Source organism: Lithobates pipiens, unplaced genomic scaffold (assembly GCF_037356315.1).
Source record: "Lithobates pipiens isolate NorthernLeopardFrog02 unplaced genomic scaffold, aLitPip1_a1.2 Scaffold_19, whole genome shotgun sequence".
Lineage (NCBI taxonomy): Eukaryota > Metazoa > Chordata > Amphibia > Anura > Ranidae > Lithobates > Lithobates pipiens.
In genome coordinates this window covers 435,018,480-435,038,726 of record NW_027507764.1, presented here as the reverse complement: position 1 = coordinate 435,038,726, position 20,247 = coordinate 435,018,480, and the positions used below count along the sequence as shown (strand labels likewise).

At 43.7% G+C, this 20,247-nt stretch overlaps 1 protein-coding gene across 2 annotated transcripts in view; it reads left to right on the top strand.

Moving 5' to 3' along the window:
* The window catches only part of CCDC178 (coiled-coil domain containing 178), a 447,704-nt gene that overhangs the window by 366,146 nt on the left and 61,311 nt on the right, over positions 1 to 20,247 (top strand). The window lies entirely within an intron of this gene.

Sequence of the window (20,247 nt, the reverse complement as noted above, 5' to 3'; positions counted from 1 at the left end):
TCCACATCCTTGTCGCTCTTACAGTAAAGAACCCGCTACGTAGTTTAGGGTTAAACCTCTTTTCTTCTAATTTTAATGAGTGGCCACGAGTCTTGTTAAACTCCCTACTGCGAAAAAACCCTATTGTGGGGTCACCCATATGATATTTGTATTTTTAAATCATATACCCTCCCAAGCGTCTCTTCTCCAGAGAGAAAAAGTTCAGTGCTCGTAACCTTTCTTCTTAACTAATATCCTCCAGACCCTTTCTTAGCTTTCTTGCCCTTCTTTGTACTCACTCCATTTCCAGTACATCCTTCCTGGTGCCCAGATCTGGACAGCATACTCTACTGTAGGTGCGGCCGGACCAGAGTCCTGTAGAGCGGGAGAATTATCGTTTTATCTCTGGAATTAATCCCCCTTTTAATGCATGCCAATATTCTGTTTGCTTTGTTAGCCATTGCATGCCATTGCCGAGCTTATTATCTACTAGGACCCCCAGGTCATTTTCCATCCTAGATTCCCCTAGAGGTTCTCCCCCCAGTTTATAGATTGCATTCATATTTTTGCCACCCAAATGCATTACACCAGATATATTGATTGAACTTTATATATCATATATATATAATAGTTTTTTTTGGGGGGGGGGGTATATTTGGATTGATAGCGCTACACTGATTAACCACTTGAGGACCGCCGCATGTAAATGTACGTCGGCAGAATGGCACCGACAGGCATGTACGTGCTTGCCTTCCAGCGGGTGGGGGGTCTGATCGGACCCCCTCCCGCTGACTGCGGTGGTCTGTTTTGCTTCAGGAGTGCTTCCGGGATGAGGGGATGGCCGTTGGTTTCTGGCCTTCCCCTCTTGATCACTCATGGCGAATGAGAAGCTTCCCCCGCCTGTGTAGTGTAAACACAGGCAGGGAGGAAGTGATGTCATTCTCCTCGGGGCGGTCTTTTTGACCGGACTGCGAGGAGAACACAATAGTAAGTGCACCAAGACTACACTGACACGTAGGTACACATAGGCACACAAATTACCCCCGATCACCCCCCCCCCCCGATCGCCCCACCCCCCCTCCCAGTCACAGTGTCACTGATTGCAGTGATCATTTATTTACTGATCACTGCATTTAGTGTCAGTTGTGACAGTAAAAACTGTCAGGGCAGTTAGTGTTAGGTCCAGGGTAGCCCCCTACCCCCCCCAATAAAGGTTTAACCCCCTGATTGCCCCTAGAGTTAACCCTTTCACCCCCTTTTGCCAGTGTCACTAAGCGATAATTTTTCTGATCGCTGCATTAGTGTCACTGGTGCCGCTAGGTAGCTAGTTATTTTTTTAGGTTCACCGCCAGGTTTTTATAGCGCTAGGTACCCCCATATACTACCCAATAAAGATTTTAAACCCCTGATTGCCCCTAGAGTTAATTCTTTCACCAGCAATCACCGTATAAGTGTCACTGGTGACGCTGGTTAGCCAGTTAGTTATTTAGGTTCCCCGTCAGGTTTTTATATAGCATCAGGGACCCCCATATACTACCTAATGGTTTGCTTTTTATAGCATCAGGGCACCCACCATTTATTACCCAATAAAGGTTTAACCCCCTGATCACCCGGCGGGTGATATCAATTAGGTTTTAGGGTCAGGGTCTGCGTCGCCCTTGGCAGCGCTAGGTTAGTGCCAGTACCGCTAACACCCACGCGCAAAGCATACACCTCCCGTAGTGGTATAGTATCTGAACAGATCAATATCTGATCTGATCAGATCTATACTAGCATCCCCAGCAGTTTAGGGTTCCAAAAAAACGCATTGTTAGCGGGATCAGCCCAGATAACTGCTAGCACCTGCGTTTTGCCCCTCAGCCCACCCAAGTGCAGTATCGATCGATCACTGTCACTTACAAAACACTAAACACATAACTGCAGCGTTCACAGAGTCAGGCCTGATCCCTGCGATCGCTAACAGTTTTTTTTTGGTAGCGTTTTATATTTAAATCCTGAAGGCAGTGCTTGGTTTTCGGGGTCCTGTACGTGGCTAGGCTCCCAAAAAGTCCCCCACATGTAGTATCCCCGTACTCGGGAGAAGCAGCAGAATTTAGTTTGGGGTGTAATTTCACTTATGCCCATAGCATGTGTGAGCAATATATCATTTAGTGACAACTTTTTTTGTGCAAAAAAAAAAAAAAATTGTAATATTCCTGCAACTTGTGGCAAAATATAAAATATTTCATGGACTCAACATGCCCCTCAGTAAATAGCTTGGGGTGTCTACTTTCCAAAATAGGGGCATTTGGGGGGGTTTTGTGCTATTTTGCCATTTTATGGCCTTCGAAACTGTGATAGGTAGTGAGGAGTTAAATCAAAAATTTGCACCCTTAGAAATCCTGAAGGCAGTGATTGGTTTTCGGGGTGCCGTACACGGCTAGGGTCCCAGAAAGTCCCACATATGTGGTATCCCCGTACTCAGGAGAAGCAGCAGAATATATTTTGGGGTGCAATTCCACATATAACTATGGCATGTGTGAGCAATATACCATTTAGTGACAACTTTTTGTAAACTTTTTTTTTTTTTTGTGTGATTATTCAATCACTTGGGACAAAAAAAAATATTCAATGGGCTCAACATGCCCCTCAGCAATTTCCTTGGGGTGTCTACTTTCCAAAATGGGGTCATTTGGGGGGGTTTGTGTTATTTTGGCATTTTATGGCCTTCGAAACTGTGATAGGTAGTGAGGAGTAAAATGGGGTCATTTGGGGGGGTTTGTACTGCCCTGCCATTTTAGCACCTCAAGAAATGAGATAGGCAGTCATAAACTAAAAGCTATGTAAATTCCAGAAAATGTACTCTAGTTTGTAGACGCTATAACTTTTGCGCAAACTAATAAATATACGCTTATTGACATTTTTTTTTACTAAAGACATGTGGCTGAATACATTGTGGCCTAAATGTATGACTAAAATTTTGTTTATTTGATTTTTCTTATAACAAAAAGTAGAAAATATCTTTTTTTTTCAGGCTTTTTCCTTTTATATCGTAAAAAATAAATATTGCAGAGGCAATCAAATACCATCAAAAGAAAGCTCTATTTGTGGGAAGAAAAGGATGCAAATTTCGTTTGGGTACAATATTGCATGACCGCGCAATTACCAGTTAAAGCAGTGCAGTGCGAAATTGTAAAAAGACATCTGGTCCTTAGGCTGACAATTGGTCCGGGGCTGAAGTGGTTAATGAGTTGTGATTAGTAGTGTTACTAGTAGTGTTAGCGAGCTGTCACTGGTTGGATTGAGTTACGGTACATGTTTATCACAGTATTTTCGTTGATAAATTATTGCGCAGGTTAAATTTTAGTTATTCCTCATTATTGCCATAGATAAAAAAAAAAGCTTATGCTCCTGATCTTCCTCACTTGACCTAGCCAAATAAACAGATCACATGGTCTCTGTCAACCGTGAGCATTAAAGAACTTCAATCCCCTTTATTTTATTTTATAACCCCACTTTCCTTTTTTACTGGATTACCATCAATAAATATACGCATACGCCCAGCAAGTTGAGCTTTGTTCTGATGTGATTTGCCACTCCGTAGCTTCACACAGCAACCTGCACCACTCTCTTACTTTCCAAAATCATTGGGAGCCAATTTTACCTTCCAGATTCTTGCAGCCTAGGTCGAGAATGGGAGGCAGGGGTCAGTCAGGAATGCTAATACCATACTTTCATGCAGAACGAAAGGAAGCAAAAAATATTCACTTCAAAAGAATTGTCTAGGGTTTACTTAGGTATTACAGCAGGTTGAAAACTCTCAGTGAGCAAAATAGAGCACTTTTGATTGTCAAAAGTACTTGCTATCACTCGCAAAGTTAGTCCTAAACATTCATACATGTCAAATCAGATGTTACATTAGTGGTGAAATTGAGCTGCTTATGCCCATACTATCTGTAAACTATTCCCTTGATAAAACCACAGACTCTCTGCAGTACTTAAATTAAAACACCCTTAACTGCTTCAGCCCCGGAAGAATTTACCCCCTTCCTGACCAGAGCATTTTTTGCGGTACGGCACTACGTCGCTTTAACTGACAATTGCGTGGTCGTGCGACGCTGTACCCAAATAAAATTGACGTCCTTTTTTTTCCACAAATAGAGCTTTCTTTTGGTGGTATTTGATCAACTCTGCAGTTTTTATTTTTTGTGCTATAAACAAAAGAAGAGTGACAATTTAGAAAGAAAACACTATCTTTTACTTTTTACTATAATAAATATCCCATTTAAAAAAAAACCAAAAAAAAACTAATTTTTCCCTCAGTTTAGGTCGATATCTAGTCTTCTACATATTTTTGGTAAACAAAAAACAACAAATTGCAACAAGCGTATATTGATTGGTTTGCACAAAAGTTATAGCCTCTACAAAATAGGGGATAGATTTATGGCATTGTTATTATTAATATTTTTTTGTACTAGCAATGGCAGCAATCAGCGATTTATATATATATATATATATATATATATATATATATATATATATTTATTATTATTATACAGGTTTTATATAGCGCCAACAGTTTGCACAGCGCTTTACAACATGAGGGCAGACATTACAGTTACATTACAATTTGGTACAAGAGGAGTCAGAGGGCCCTGCTCGTTAGAGCTTACAATCTAAAAATATTTTTTTATCAGGACTGCGATATTGTGGCAGACAAATCTGACACTTTTGACACATTTTTGGGACCAGTGACATTTATACAGCAAGCAGTGCTATAGAAATGCACTGATTACTGTATAAATGACATTGGCAGGGAAGGGCTTAACACTAGGGGACAATCAAGGGGTTAACTGTGTTCCCTAGGTGTGCTCTAACTGGGGGGGGGGGGGGGTGGGAATGACTAGGGGAGGAGAGAGATTGGTGTTCATACTTAGTATGAACACACGATCTGTCTCCTCTCCTCTGAGAGAACCAAGATTTCTGTGTTTACACACACATAGATCCCGGTTCTCACTCTGTTATGAACCATCGCGGGTACACTCGAATTGGCTCCGGGGACACGCTGTGAGTGCATGCGCCTCCTACAGCATCTTAAAGAGCTGATGTACAGCTATGACGGCTCGCCCAGGGGAGCCATCCTGCTGCAGTATAACTGCGACGGCTGGTCTGGAACTGATTTTTGTAAACAATCACCTTGTAAAACAACCAATGCAGCTTAATATAGATATGAAAGATAAAACATGTGTGTATAGATATAAAAATTATCATTGGAGGAGAGCAGGCTGAGTTAGAGAACTGACCACAATGTACTCTCCTGCTTAGTGTGGTCAGAGGGACTTGCAGAAACACCAGGGATTTAATACAATGGCAGCAATACAAAAAGAACAGGATACTTCCTCATACAAGTAGATGGTACAGCAGCCACATATCAGGAATATGACGTTTTGGGGTAACAAACACTTTAAAGCGGACCACATTTTCAAAATAATACTTTGCACTATTGTAACCCCCACCCCATGCTGTGATCTTTTTTTCCAAGTTTTTATCAGTTTTTGCTAGTAAAAATATATTTTGCAAGTGTGGGCAGGTATAGAGATGCTGTGTACAGCAACCAAGCAAAATCGACATACTTATAAAGTGTGAGTTAGAACACAAATAACAGCTGATCAGATGCTATGGATAATAGTACAGGAGGTCCCCGAGTTACGAACCTCCAACTTACGAATAACTCCTACTTACGAACGGCAGGTGACGCCGGCGTGCACATCGGAAAAAGAGGTTGGAAAACATCGGAAGCCGCCGTTCTGCACATTCTCGTCCGAATTACGAATAAATCCTAACCTGTTTGTAACTCGGGGACTGCCTGTAATAACATTTTTATAAATGATTCCTGCAATCTGACCTTATTTCTCCCTATACTATATAAATTACTTCACTCACGTAAAATCGTAAAAACATTTTTATGGCTCTGAGCACAATGCTGCATAACAGATCTTTATGCAGCTGTGTGTTTTGCTCCATAGATAACAATGCACCCGTGTTTAGATTTAAAAAAAATAAAAAAAAATAAAAAATCGGTTTGAAACTGCAGATTTTATTTTTACACACACTGTGATGCGTGTTTTTTTTTTTTTTCAGTTTATCTTTTTTTTTCACCTGTGTGCAAGAGGCCATGTACATGCACACTGTGCATTGTAATTCTTACCGTGTTTCCCCGATAGTAAGACACCCCCGATTGTAAGACGTATCGGGAGTTTCAGAGGGGTCGGCTAATATAAGCCGTACCCCGAAAGTAAGACATATGTCTTACTTTCGGGGAAACACAGGGGTATTGCTGCCTCCAGTGGCGTACTAAGAGTGGGGCGGGGGTGCGGGCCGCACCGGGTGCCACACCCTGGGGGGGTGCCAGGCCAGCGCCCTCCCCCTCCGACTGAAGAGACAGCGCCGTTCTGATCAGTCTCGGGCAGCGGCTGTCACTCACAGCCGAGCAGAGTGAAGCCGCCTCCCCCTCCTCTTGTATGGCTACACAGTGCTGTCCATGAAGGAGAAGGAGGGGGAGGCGGCTTCACTGAAGCCGCCTCCCCCTCCTCCTCCTCCTCCATACACAGCACTGTGTAGCCATACAAGAGCAGGGGGAGGTGGCTTCACTCTGCTCGGCTGTGAGTGACAGCCGCTGCCCGAGACTGATCAGAACGGCGCAACGCAACCACAGAGAAGGGGATTATTGCGCCAGGTCCCGGATCACTGCCGACAGGTGTCACTGGCTCTGTGTCCTCCCGGTACAGGTCAGTGCTGGTCATACAGAGAGAGACCAAGGAGGGGGAGGGGGGGTGTGAAGAGATTCTCTGCAGCTCTTATTATGTAACCGCAAGATGCAGCTGAGGAGGACTACAAGTCCCAACATACCGGGCTGTGTGGGCTTACAGTTCTCCTCTGCTGAGCATAGCAGCTTTGTATGCTTGGACTTGTAGTCCTCCATAGTGCAGCCTTGCATGCTGGGACTTGTAGGCCTCCTCTGTAGTACAGTGCAGCCTTGCATGCTGGGACTTGTAGTCCTCTGTAATGCAGTGCAGCCTTGCTTGCTGGGACTTGTAGTCCTCTTCTGTAGCGCAGTGCAGCTCTGCATGCTGGGATTTTTTTCCAATATAAGACATACCCCGAAAGTAAGACATAGTGGGGCTTTTGGGGATAAAAAGAAAGTAAGACACTGTCTTACTTTCGGGGAAACACGGTATTATATTCATGTTTTTCTTTTTCACGATTTACCCTCAATGATACAAAAAAGATTGGACCCGTACAGGAACAAGGTGGTATAAAAAGAGAACATGTAGGTTAGAAAGGTTTGTTGAGAAAGGTGTTTTTATATATTACTACTCCCCCAAGCATGCTATATAAAAAGCATCATGGGTATTATGGAGTTGACATAATAGTACTCAACGTATAGCACTTTATGTAGTGATCCCAGCAGAAACTGGCAAGGCATGTAGAAAAGTACAGTTTATGAAAGTGTACTGAATTGTTAAGATTATGGTCTCTGCAACTTCTTTGACAAACACACAGCCTTAATTGACTATCAAGCTTGAAGAACTCTGCATTCAGATTGGTCAGGAGAGTTCCAGACCATTGAGATTGTGCTGTAACAGCACCACGGATTCTTTGAATGCATTAATTTGCATATCAGCTGTGGCAATAGCAGTGCATGATGATGACATTGCATTACTTGTTATGTCGTGCTTGGTAACTAATACAAAATTAGACTGTTAAATATAAAGCAGCAATGTGATCCAAACTGTTAATTATGCTGAAAGAATAATAAATATTAAAGGCACATTAAAATGTGCTTTATTGCATTGCACATTAATAACATTATTGTTTACTGGGTTTATGTTTTGTTGTTTTATTTTAATTTTTTTTCTCCGTGCAGACTTTGCAGCAAAGATGTTCATTGACACACATACTATTTAGCTATCTCTGATGTTAACACAAAAATAGATTTATGAGATAGTAAACAAGAATTTGTTTCTCAATTTATTGAAGGCTAGGCACATATTTAAACAGCAATACTCTCTGTAGTTCATTTCCAAACTGCATCTCGTTTTAGTGGGGATCATGTGCTTAGTATACGTGACTACATAAATAGTAGATCTGGTGTGATGTACTGTATGCCCAAGGGACCAATTCAAACCTTTGCCTGCTTTAACGCAAATGTTTTAATGCATTGAGGCACGTTACATTTTAAAGTATAACTAAGGCCCCTTTCACACTGGGTTGGTGGGTGCGTCGGCGGTAAAGCGCCGCTATTTTTAGCGACGCTTTACCATCAATTTTACGGCGCTATTCCGCTGGTATCGGGGTGCTTTACCCCCACCAATGGCTGAGAAAGGGTTAAAACCACCAGTGGTGTGTATACCGCTCCTGCTGCAGCAGCGGTTTTCTGGCGGTATAGCCGCGCTGCCCATTTATTTCAATGGGCAGGAGCGGTATACACACCGCTCAAAAGATGCTACTAACAGGACTTTTTTTAGCATCCTGCCAGCGCACTGCTCCAGTGTGGAAGCCCTTGGGGCGCTTTGCAGGAGCTCATTTTTTTTGAAAAGGGGTCTAAAGGCAAGACTTTTTCTTTTAGTTTTTGGATAGAGTGGAGAGAGATTAGAACCCCTGTCAGTTCTTATTGCTGTCTGTGCCCCCATTAAGGAGACTCACCCTCTCTATTTGCCCTGTGTACCATCATTGAAAGTCAAAGTTAAGAAAATATCAAATTTTGAGTTGTCCCCAGAAACGTAATAGCGGGGAAATCTTCCAATGGGACACTAGTTCTGGTGGCCTGAATTTGCAGGAATTTCCTCTCACTTCCTGTTTGGTGATGGCACAGGAAATGAAGGGAAATCTCCCCAATGGGACACAGATGGCGACGAAACAATCTGACAGGGGTTACAACCCTCCATCGCTCTATCCAAAATAAAAAAAAAGGTTTGCCTTTTAGTTCTACATGAAGGCAGCCCATTCATTTTGAATGTGCCCCTTAATGCTCCAAGAAATGCACCTGCACTATTATTGACAATGCAGTTCACCAAAATGAACACGTGTGGGCTTTAATACTCTGTAGTTCAAGAACTTTAATTTAACATATACACTATGGGGGTTATTTACAAAAGGCAAATCCGCTTTGCACTACATGTGCAGTAGCTGTAAATCTAAGGGGTAGACCTTAAATGAGGGGAAGCTCTGCTGAATCACAGACAAGCTAAAATGCTGTTTTTTATTTTCCTTGCATGTCCCCCTCAGATTTACAGTGACTGCACTTCCAAGTGCACTTGAAGTGCAAAGTGAAAATAAGCCCCTATATTACCAAAAGTATTGGGGCGCCTACCTTTACATGAACTTTAATGGCATTTTTTTTTCTTTTGGGATAAAGGGTTTACATAAATAAAGGCGGATCATTGTAAGCACCCTGCCACTATGAAATGGTTTACAAGAAAAACAGAAAAGGAAGGCTAGCACACTAGTGCATTATCAGAGATAATTTAATGATTAAAAAATTGTATAAAAGTGGGTACTCGCAAGATGCAACTAACAAAAATCCATAGACTCAGTGCATGGACATGCACAGAACACGGGGTACAGCTAACGTGTTTCAGGGGTGCACCTTCTTCCTTAGAGCTAGGCCATTTATGTTTCAGTTGATATTATTAATAGATATTCTGAGATCTTTGGTGACACACACACCCCCATCCCGGCCATGTCTGCCCCCCGTTTGTGCTCTGTTGTGTTGGTTTTTCCTTTGCCTCCTCAGCTCCAGAGCGGACACTCATTACTGCCGCCTCTAGGTAGTGAGCATGGCCTTGCAAAATGCATTGGGATACTTTTCATGCATGTGTACTTTAGAAATTTACATTTTATACCATGATACGTGTAATGACATTTTTTACTGTATGTATAATTTCAGTGGCTTGGCTATGATTCATGTTATTTATGTTTGCATGACAATTTAATTAATACATTTTGAGACTGCATTTAGTCTGTCAATTGTTGGCTATCCAAGTCCCGGGGCGATTTCCTGTATTTTGCTCCTATCAGCTAAGAACAGGAAACCAAGGCTACAATTCACACATGATCTCCAAAATACATATCTGCCTAAACTGAGAAAAAAATAGCTTTGCTTTGAATTTTGTTTGGGTGCAGCGTCGCACGACCGCGCAACTGCCAGTTAAAGCGGCACAGTGCCAAATCACGAACAAAACACCTGGTCATTCAGCAGTCAAATCTTCCAGTGCCTAAAGTAGTTAAATATGTTCTACTGACCAAGATGACATGAGAGACCATTGGTCATCCGTTTGTCTAGTGATGGCTGCATTATCTTTCAGAAAAATGCCATTATCAGAACAGGTAAAATAGTTTAGTGTTATAAATGGGCAAAATCTAGATTGGTATTCCCGCTGTAGAGTACAGCTGCAGTCATATAACAGAAAAGTGCACACTGGACATATATCAGTTTACATCACTGATCATTGTGGTGACTGCAAGAGAACATTGTTAGTCAGTTTGGATTTGTTTAATGGTCATTGCTTTCTTTATACTTGATTTATTCCGAATATACTGTGCATAGATTGCTTCACTATAACCACTGACCCATATAAATGTAGTACTAACCCCTGGAGGGGTCCCTGTATGTTGTAGATTACCCCAGGTCTCCCTAGCTAGTACAGAGGCTGTCAGTCACAAGCACAGCTCCATCCACACCGACAATAAATGCTGTCATTCTTTTTATATGTGTTTGTTGTGTGGAATTTGTTGCTGAATAACTTGAAGCTGGAGAGGGGATTGGGAGTTTCAGGACACTCCAAAATGATCAATAGGAGGACAAATTTCTATCACAAATCCCTATAGATGCACATACACATGAAAGTCCTATGCCGTGTACGCGCGACCGTTTTTTCTCCGTCAGAATAAACTCTGGCATTTTTTCAGTCGGCGGTTGCCTACATACGATCACACCAAAGTCCGATTGTCTAGAACGTGGTGATGTATGATGGGACTGGAAAAAGGAAGTTCAATAGCTAGTAGCCAATAGTTGCCCATGCATAATTTTTGGGCCGTCGGAATAGCATACAAACAAACGGTTTTCCCGATAGGAATTGATTCCGTTGGAAAGATTTAAAACATGTTCTATTTCTAGGTCCGTAAGAATTTTCGGAAAAACAGTCCAATGAGGCCCACACATGATCGGAACATCCGATGAAAAGATTCCTTCTGGCTTCTTCTGCCGGAAAGTCTGACCGTGTGTACACGGCACTGCAGTAATGCCCCATACACACAGTCGGAAATTCCGACGGAAAAAGTCAGATCAGATTATGTTGTCGGAAAATCCGATCATGTGTGGGCTCTATCGGACTTTTTCCGTCTGAATTTCCGATGGAAAAAGTTTGAGAGCTGGATCTAAAAATTTTCGACAACAAAATCCGATTGGACTTTTTCCGATCGTGTGTAGAGAATTTCGACGTGCAAGTGCCACGAATGCTTAGAAAAAAATTGGAGATGAAAGCTATTGGCCTCTACGTAGTCCCGTTGTACGGTTTGGACATCACCTTGTTCCGAACAATCGGGAAAAATCTGACGGATTTTGAAGTCGGACCATGTGTATGGGTCATACGTCTTACAATGTCACAGCAGCTGGCTGCTACTCAGCTTTCACAGGTAGTTCCTCAGTGAGGAAGATAAAAGCTCCTTCTTCAGACCAGGACTTTAGAACAGTGCCCTCCTGCAAAATCCTTTTAGCCTGTCATGAATGAAGTATAGAGGCTGCCATTGCTGGCCTTCTTCCAACATTGCTAGTTATTTGGATGTGTTTTATTTCAACATGTTTGAGCCACAGACATGGACCAAGCATGCTTTAAATGAGTGTCAGAATACTTTCGTTCTGTAATTATTCCAGGCCAGCGACTAAGACAATATTGTAACCAATGCATTACCTTAGCAGCCAAGAAACTAACATTTGCAAAAAGAGAGGTCAGAAGTAGCATGCTATATAATTCTCAAGAGGAACAAGATTACACTTTGGGAAAAGAGGCAGTCAATTTGGTGTAGAGATCTTGCCAGTGGAGTACTTAAAGCTAAACCTCAGACAGATAAAAAAAAAAAAAAAAAAAAAAAAAATTTTATATATATATATATATATATATATATATATATATACACAGTATCTCACAAACGCGAGTACACCCCTCACATTTTTGTAAATATATTTTATTAAATCTCTTAATGTGACAACACTGAATTAATGACACCTTGCTGCAATGTAAAGTAGTGAGTGTGCAGCTTGTATAACAAATGTGTTGCCCCCTCAATAACTCAACACACAGCCAATAATGTCTAAACCGCTGGCAACAAAAGTGAGTACACCCCTATGTGAAAATGTCCAAATTGGGCTCAATTAGCCATTTTCCCTCCCCGGCATCATGTGACTCATTCGTTTTACAAGGTCTCAGGTGCGAATGGGGAGCAGGTGTGTTAAATTTGGTGTTATCGCTCTCACTCGCTCATACTGGTCAATGGAAGTTCAAAATGGCACCTCATGGCAAATAACTCTCTGAGGATCAGAAAAAATGAATTGTTGCTCTATATAAAGATGGCCTAGGCTATAAGAAGATTGCCAAACCCTGAAACTGAGCTGCAGCACGGTGGCCAAGACCATACAGCGGTTTAACAGGACAGGTTCCACTCAGAACAGGCCTCGCCACGGGCGACCAAAGAAGTTGAGTGCACATGCTCAGCATCATATCCAGAGGTTGTCTTTGGGAAATAAACGTATGATTGCTGGCAGCATTGCTGCAGAGGTTGAAGGGGTGGGGGGGGTCAGCCTGTCAATGCTCAGACTATAGGCCACACATTGCATCAAATTCGTCTGCGTGGCTGTCGTCCCAGAAGGAAGCCTCTTATAAAGATGATGCACAAGAAAGCCTGCAAACAGTTTGCTGAAGACAAGCAGACTAAGGACATGGATTACTGGAACCATGTCCTGTGGTCTGATGAGACCAAGATAAACTGATTTGGGTTAGATGGTGTCAAGCGTGTGTGGCGGCAACCAGTTGAGGAGTACAAAGACAAGCATGGTGGTGGGAGTGTCATGGTCTAGGGCTGTATGAGTGCTGTCTGCACTGGGGAGCTACAGTTCATTAAGGGAACTATGAATGCCAACATGTACTGTGACATACTGAAGTAGAGTATGATCCCCTCCCTTTGGAGACTGGGCCGCAGGGCCATATTCCAACATAACGACCCCAAACACACCTCCAAGATGACCACTGCCTGGCTAAATAATCCGAGGGTAAAAGGTGATGGACTGGCCAAGCATTTCTCAAGAACTAAATCCTATTGAGTATCTGTGGGGCATCCTCAAACGGAAGATGGAGGAGTGTGAGGTCTCTAATATCCACCAGCTCCGTGGTGACCTCATGGAGTGGAAGAGGACTCCAGTGGCAACCTGTGAAGCTCTGGTGAACTCCATGCAGAAGAGGGTTAAGTCAGTGCAGGAAAATAATAGTGGCCACACAAAATATTGACACTTTGGGTCCAATTTGGACATTTTCACTTTAGGAGTGTACTCACTTTTGTTGCCAGCGATTTAGACATTAATGGCTGTGTTGAGTTATTTTAAGGGGATAACAAATGTACCCTGTTATACAAGCTGTACCCTCACTACTTTACATTGTAGCAAAGTGTCATTTCTTCAGTGTTGTCACATGAAAAGGTATGATAAAATATTTACAAAAATGTGAGGGGGTGTACTCACTTTTGTGAGATACTGTATATTATTGTGAGCAAAGGAATAAAATGGTGTCCCCTTCCCACGTACATCATGCTGATTGGACAAGGAAGGAGCGTGGGCTACACACATGTAAGATCCCTTTCACACTGGGGCGGGTGTTGGCGGTAAAGTGGCGCTATATTTAGCACCGCTTTACATTTGTTTTAGCGGCGCTATTCGGCCGCTAGTTGTTTTTAATGGGCAGGGCCACTTTAGGAGCAGTGTATAGTGGTTTAGTAATATTTATATTTATATATATATATATATATATATATATATATAAGGTTTTGAAAAAAAGCATATATATACCTATTTTTATAGATTGATGTGACACATACACATACGATTGTCGGCCGATGATTAATCGGTCAAATTGATCTCAAGATAATAACAAGAAGCAGTATAGGGGATTTAAAAGTATGAGATTCCTCTTTTCAGTGTATGAACACCACCACTTGGAGACAGGTGGGTAAAACATTGGATAATGTGCATCGGGGTAAAACATCGGATAATGCTTACACCCATAAAGACTTATCAGAATTTAAATACTCGCATGTGTATTAGTTCAGTCGGCATATTTGTAGAAAATGACTGCATAATTCATTGTATTATGTGCAAGCTAAATCCAATGTTCATTTACGGAGGAGATTGGGGAGAGTTTTGTGTAAACACTTTATCCGATTTTTACATGCCCCACTATAGCAATTGGTACCTTCGTAATATTGACACATATGTGGTCTTGCGTGATAATCTATTGAGATATTGTCAGGGAGTGATTAGACCAGACTGTGTGGACTGCACAGAGGGAACCCAAACGCATGTGAATGCAATAACAACGTGTTTATTATAAATAAAAGGAAAATGAAAACAAACAGTGCACTACCAACCACAACAAGTAATATATATATATATATATATAAATGGGAACTACCAGTGACGTCAACGGAAGCCAGGCCGAGGTCAAACACCGGGGAAACAGTAGAAGTGTAAGGACGGATGGATGGACTGCAGAGCAGGGATCAAGGTAGCAGGAGACAAGAGGGATGGGTCCAGGAAGGGCTAAGAATCAGGAAGGGACAGGTCCAAAGGTTCAGGTTACATGGAGAGAGTGTGATACTGAGACAAGCATGTTAGGGCTTGCTGGGTCTTTATAAAAGACTACTGATTACCCTCACGTAACAGCTGATCGCTGCAGGTGCTGTCTGCTCCACCCTGCCGGAGTACACCCGTTGGTGAGCGCTGGTACTACAGTCCAGGGATCCAATAGTGCCACCAGGAGGTATGTCCTCTTATTACAGGCCCTGGGTGTTAGAAGACACCCGCTGGTGGACACTGGTACTGCAATCCAAGAGATCAACAGCGCCACCAACGGGTGGACCATTTCATGACAGTACCCCCCCCTCAAAGGAGCGGCCTCCGGACGCTCCAGCTAGGTGTAAGGCCGCGTACACACGCGGGGACTGTTCGCCCAACTTTGTCCGTCAAACAGTTTCGGCAAACAGTCCGCTCAAAATTAGCATGGACGGACATGGCCACACACGACGAACGAACAGTTTGCTGAAACCGTGCGCGATGACGTGAACGACACGTACGACGGGACGAAAAATACGACGTCCTATACACTGCATTATAACTTTCGGCATGTAAATCCTTTCTGAGCATGCGCGGAACTTAGTTTGACGAACAAGCCTACACACGAGGGGACTGTTCGCTGAAACTTTGTTTCAGCGGACAGTTTTTCGGAATTTCCGAAAAACCTTGTTCAGCGGACTGTTCGCTGAAACTGTCCGCTGAAAGCCCACACACGAGCGGACTGTTTGCCGAAACACTGTTCAGCGGACAAAGTTGGGCGAACAGTCCCCGCGTGTGTACGCGGCCTAATTGTCCACAGTTAATGGCCTCAAACCACACCATGGATGAGGGCACGTCAAGCTGGGTACAGGGCACATCAGGGCAGACAGCGGGCAAAGGCTCTGGGTCTTTGAGCTGGGCAGCGATCTCTGGGTCCTTAGGCCGAACAGGAAGTACTGCAAGGGCAAGCTGGATTACAGGCACTGGCTCAGCAAGCTGAGTAATGGGCCCCGGCCCAGCAGGCTGGGTGACGGGCCCCGGCTCAGTGAGCTGGACACCAGGCACTGGTCCGGCAAGCCAAATAACGGGCACAAGCTTAACAGGCCAATTAATGGACACTGATTCAGAAGACTGGGTAGCGGGCCCCGACTCCGCAGACTGGGTAGCGGGCCCCGACTCCGCAGACTGGGTAGCGGGCCCCGACTCCGCAGACTGGGTAGCGGGCCCCGACTCCGCAGACTGGGTAGCGGGCCCCGACTCCGCAGACTGGGTAGCGGGCCCCGACTCCGCAGACTGGGTAGCGGGCCCCGACTCCGCAGACTGGGTAGCGGGCCCCGACTCCGCAGACTGGGTAGCGGGCCCCGACTCCGCAGACTGGGTAGCGGGCCCCGACTCCGCAGACTGGGTAGCAGAGACATCCGGCTGGGAAACTGGAGCATCCGGCTGGGAAACTGGAGCAACCGGCTGGGAAACTGGAGCAACCGGCTGGGAAACTGGAGCAACCGGCTGGGAAACTGGAGCAACCGGCTGGGAAACTGGAGCAACCGGCTGGGAAACTGGAGCAACCGGCTGGGAAACTGGAACTTCAGGCTGGGGAACTGGAACTTCAGGCTGGGGAACTGGAACTTCAGGCTGGGGAACTGGAACTTCAGGCTGGGGAACTGGAACTTCAGGCTGGGGAACTGGAACTTCAGGCTGGGGAACTGGAACTTCAGGCTGGGGAACTGGAACAACAGGCTGGCAAGCTGGAACAACAGGCTGGCAAGCTGGAACAACAGGCTTAGGTGGGCCACCGGATACAACTGGCATGCATGCAGGCTGGACCGGGTTGGTTGGTGCGGAGGCGGGTTGGGTTACTGGCAGGATTGTGCGGGTCGGAAAGAATTTTCGTTTCTTTTTTGACTTAGCCGCTGCAGTTTTGTATGTAGGTGCAGGGCTGTGAGAAAACAAAGTATCTGGGCAAAGGAAGACCAAGGAACAGTGGCAGGAGGAGGGGTTTGTGGGACTGTTACAGGTGGAGAAGAGGCAGGTGGGTTGCAGGCAGGATAGGTGCTACACTTGGTGACAGGATAGTAGTATTTGGTAGGAAGTGGAGTAGACTGGGTTGTAACTGAGGTTGCCATAGGCAATGGGGAGATAGATACTTGGGAAGGCAGGTGGTTAATGACAGGGCTGGAAGGTTGTGGCTTAGCTAAATGCAGGAGATCTGACCATGCCTGTAGCACAGGTTGAACAAACACTGATTCACACACAGCCTGACTAACCAGAGATTGCACTGAATGGATGCAATCAGACAACACCTGTTGTGGACAAGAGGAATAACATTCCATGAAATAGGCTGGATCATCCTCTAACAACCATACCAGAGATTCAACTTGGCCCAAATTGAAGGAGGGAGAAAAATCACCACTTACTTTGGAATTACATGTCAGGGTTAGCTCTGCACATAGTTGGATTAAGGGCTGAACATCCCCAAACAACATGTAGCCCTGATCCACCAGGGAATGAGCTGATCGGATGGTCTCCATCAGCCGGTCACTAGACCACCTTTTTAGAAGCTGGCGACAATATTCACCAACCTCTTTTGCCAGCAGAGAATAATACATTATTTCATTGAAATCCATATTGGCAGACTAACAGGTCAGGATGGTTCCTCAATGCAGCCACGTCTGGTCAGGGATGGTCTCAGTATACTGTCAGGGAGTGATTAGACCAGACTGTGTGGACTGCACAGAGGGAACCCAAACGCATGTGAATGCAATAACAACGTGTTTATTATAAATAAAAGGAAAATGAAAACAAACAGTGCACTACCAACCACAACAAGTAATATATATATATATATATATATATATATATATATGGGAACTACCAGTGACGTCAACGGAAGCCAGGCCGAGGTCAAACACTGGGGAAACAGTAGAAGTGTAAGGACGGATGGATGGACTGCAGAGCAGGGATCAAGGTAGCAGGAGACAAGAGGGATGGGTCCAGGAAGGGCTAAGAATCAGGAAGGGACAGGTCAGGTAAATGCAAAGTTCAGGTTCAGGTCCAAAGGTTCAGGTCCAAAGGTTCAGGTCCAAAGGTTCAGGTCCAAAGGTTCAGGTCCAAAGGTTCAGGTCCAAAGGTTCAGGTCCAAAGGTTCAGGTCCAAAGGTTCAGGTCCAAAGGTTCAGGTTACATGGAGAGAGTGTGATACTGAGACAAGCATGTTAGGGCTTGCTGGGTCTTTATAAGACTACTGATTACCCTCACGTAACAGCTGATCGCTGCAGGTGCTGTCTGCTCCACACTGCCGGAGTACACCCGTTGGTGAGCGCTGGTACTACAGTCCAGGGATCCAATAGTGCCACCAGGAGGTATGTCCTCTTATTACAGGCCCTGGGTGTTAGAAGACACCCGCTGGTGGACACTGGTACTGCAATCCAAGAGATCAACAGTGCCACCAACGGGTGGACCATTTCATGACAGATATTTTTCTGTCTATTTGTAATTCAGAGTGCTGCTGAATTGATTGCAATTTATTGTATTTTAAATCACAAAGGCTGCTGAATTTACTGTATTTAACGTTATTTTGTGTTTTAAAATGTTTGTAATAATGTTTTAAATTGCTCTGAATGATAACACTCATGACGATCCAGTGTCCTTCAATGGCGTCTGCTATTGGATAAGAACGCTGTTTGTCAGGTGAAGTATGCGCCTGATTGGTTATGATGCTAGGGGGGTGCATACAAATAGCGTCTTCCAGTTGGCAGATTACGCCCTCAGACGAAGATGGATATGAAAAACACGTCAGGGACGTGACCATCCGGAAGTGACGTCTGCCCCGCAACTCTTCGTTCCACGGGCCAAAGAAGCAGGAAGTTGTCTGCTGATGTACATCAGCAAACGCTTCATCTCTTTCCGGCAACCGGGATCGTCAAAACAGGCACAGTGCACTTTGAATCAACGCTTCAAAGTTTTTGATTTCTGGTACGCTTAATGTATTTGGGGGGCCTTTTTTAGGAATAAAGTGGTAAAATAGGATTACACTATGGCATTATTTTTATTCCTTTCACATGGTATATTGGAACCCTAACCCATTAACACTGACATCTAGTGGAGGAGGAGAGAGGAACAAAGGAGTGATTTGCTTTGAAGGCATACTAAGCCCCTGTACACACGGTCGGAGATTTCGACAACCAAATCCGTCGGATTTTCTCAGTTGCATTTTGTCCGTTGGATCTTGTCCGAAACTGTTGCATACACACGGTCGGACTAAGTTGTAGAAAAATCTGATCTTTCAGAACGTGATGACGTAGATGGGACTACATTTAGGCTAGTAGCCAATAGCTTTGATGTAGGAATTTGATCTGAGCATGCGTGGCACTTGGTCCGATCAAAATTCGCTACACATGATCGGAGTATGTCCGACCGGCCCAGTTGGTCGGGAAATATTTCCAACATGTTGGAAAATTGGGTCCGACGGATATTCCGACGGAATCAGTCCGATGCATACCACACACAGTCAGATTATCCAACGACACGGTCCGATAGGACACATTCCGACGGATTCTCTGACTGTGTGTACAAGGGCTAACACAGGTTTTCTGGCGGGTGCATCCCCAAAGGGGAATTCTAAGCCACACGTGGTGAACTTTGGTGGAAGTTTCCTTGCAGTCACAACAAGGACCTTATATTACTCTTACCTCGCTTCTATATTGTCGTGTTTTTTGAACTTTGATGAGACTTTGGTTTCATTTGGGTGCAAGTGAAGAGCGCTGCTAAAATATATAAAGAGGACTTTTTTTTGTGCTAATTTTATATTGTTTTTATAAACATGTTTATGTTTTAAAGTAGCTCATTTCAAATATAGAAAATGTAAAAAAAAACTGCTTTGTATTAGTAAAACATTAATACTAATTCATACCTAAACAGTATGCGTCAAATTAATATTTAAACATACACTTACAAAAAATGAGAATATTTGGAAGAGGCATTCCTCCAGAAAAATGGATGTCCCGAACGCATTGGAATAAGGGTGCTGTGGGCTGAAAGGAAGCAGAAAAAAGTTTTTTTGTAAGTGTATGTATTAATATTAATTTGACGCATATTGTTAGGTATGAATTTGTATTAGTGTTTTACTAATACAAAGCTGTTTTTTCACAAGTGGTACTTATCCCTGAAGAAGATTCATAACAATCATTTTGAAACGCGTTTGAATTCCTCTCTGCAGCATTCCTTGTTAGAAACCACAATTTAAGGGAACAGCAAGTAGATTGCCACTTCATGGTTCAAACAGCCAAATGTGCAATGTTTTCAAATTTTATTCATACAGTGTGCCAGTGTTGACAATGCTATTCTTATGATGCTTTCTATTATCACCATGAGATTTTTTAATACAATTTTTCTATAATAAATTACATTTTCTAT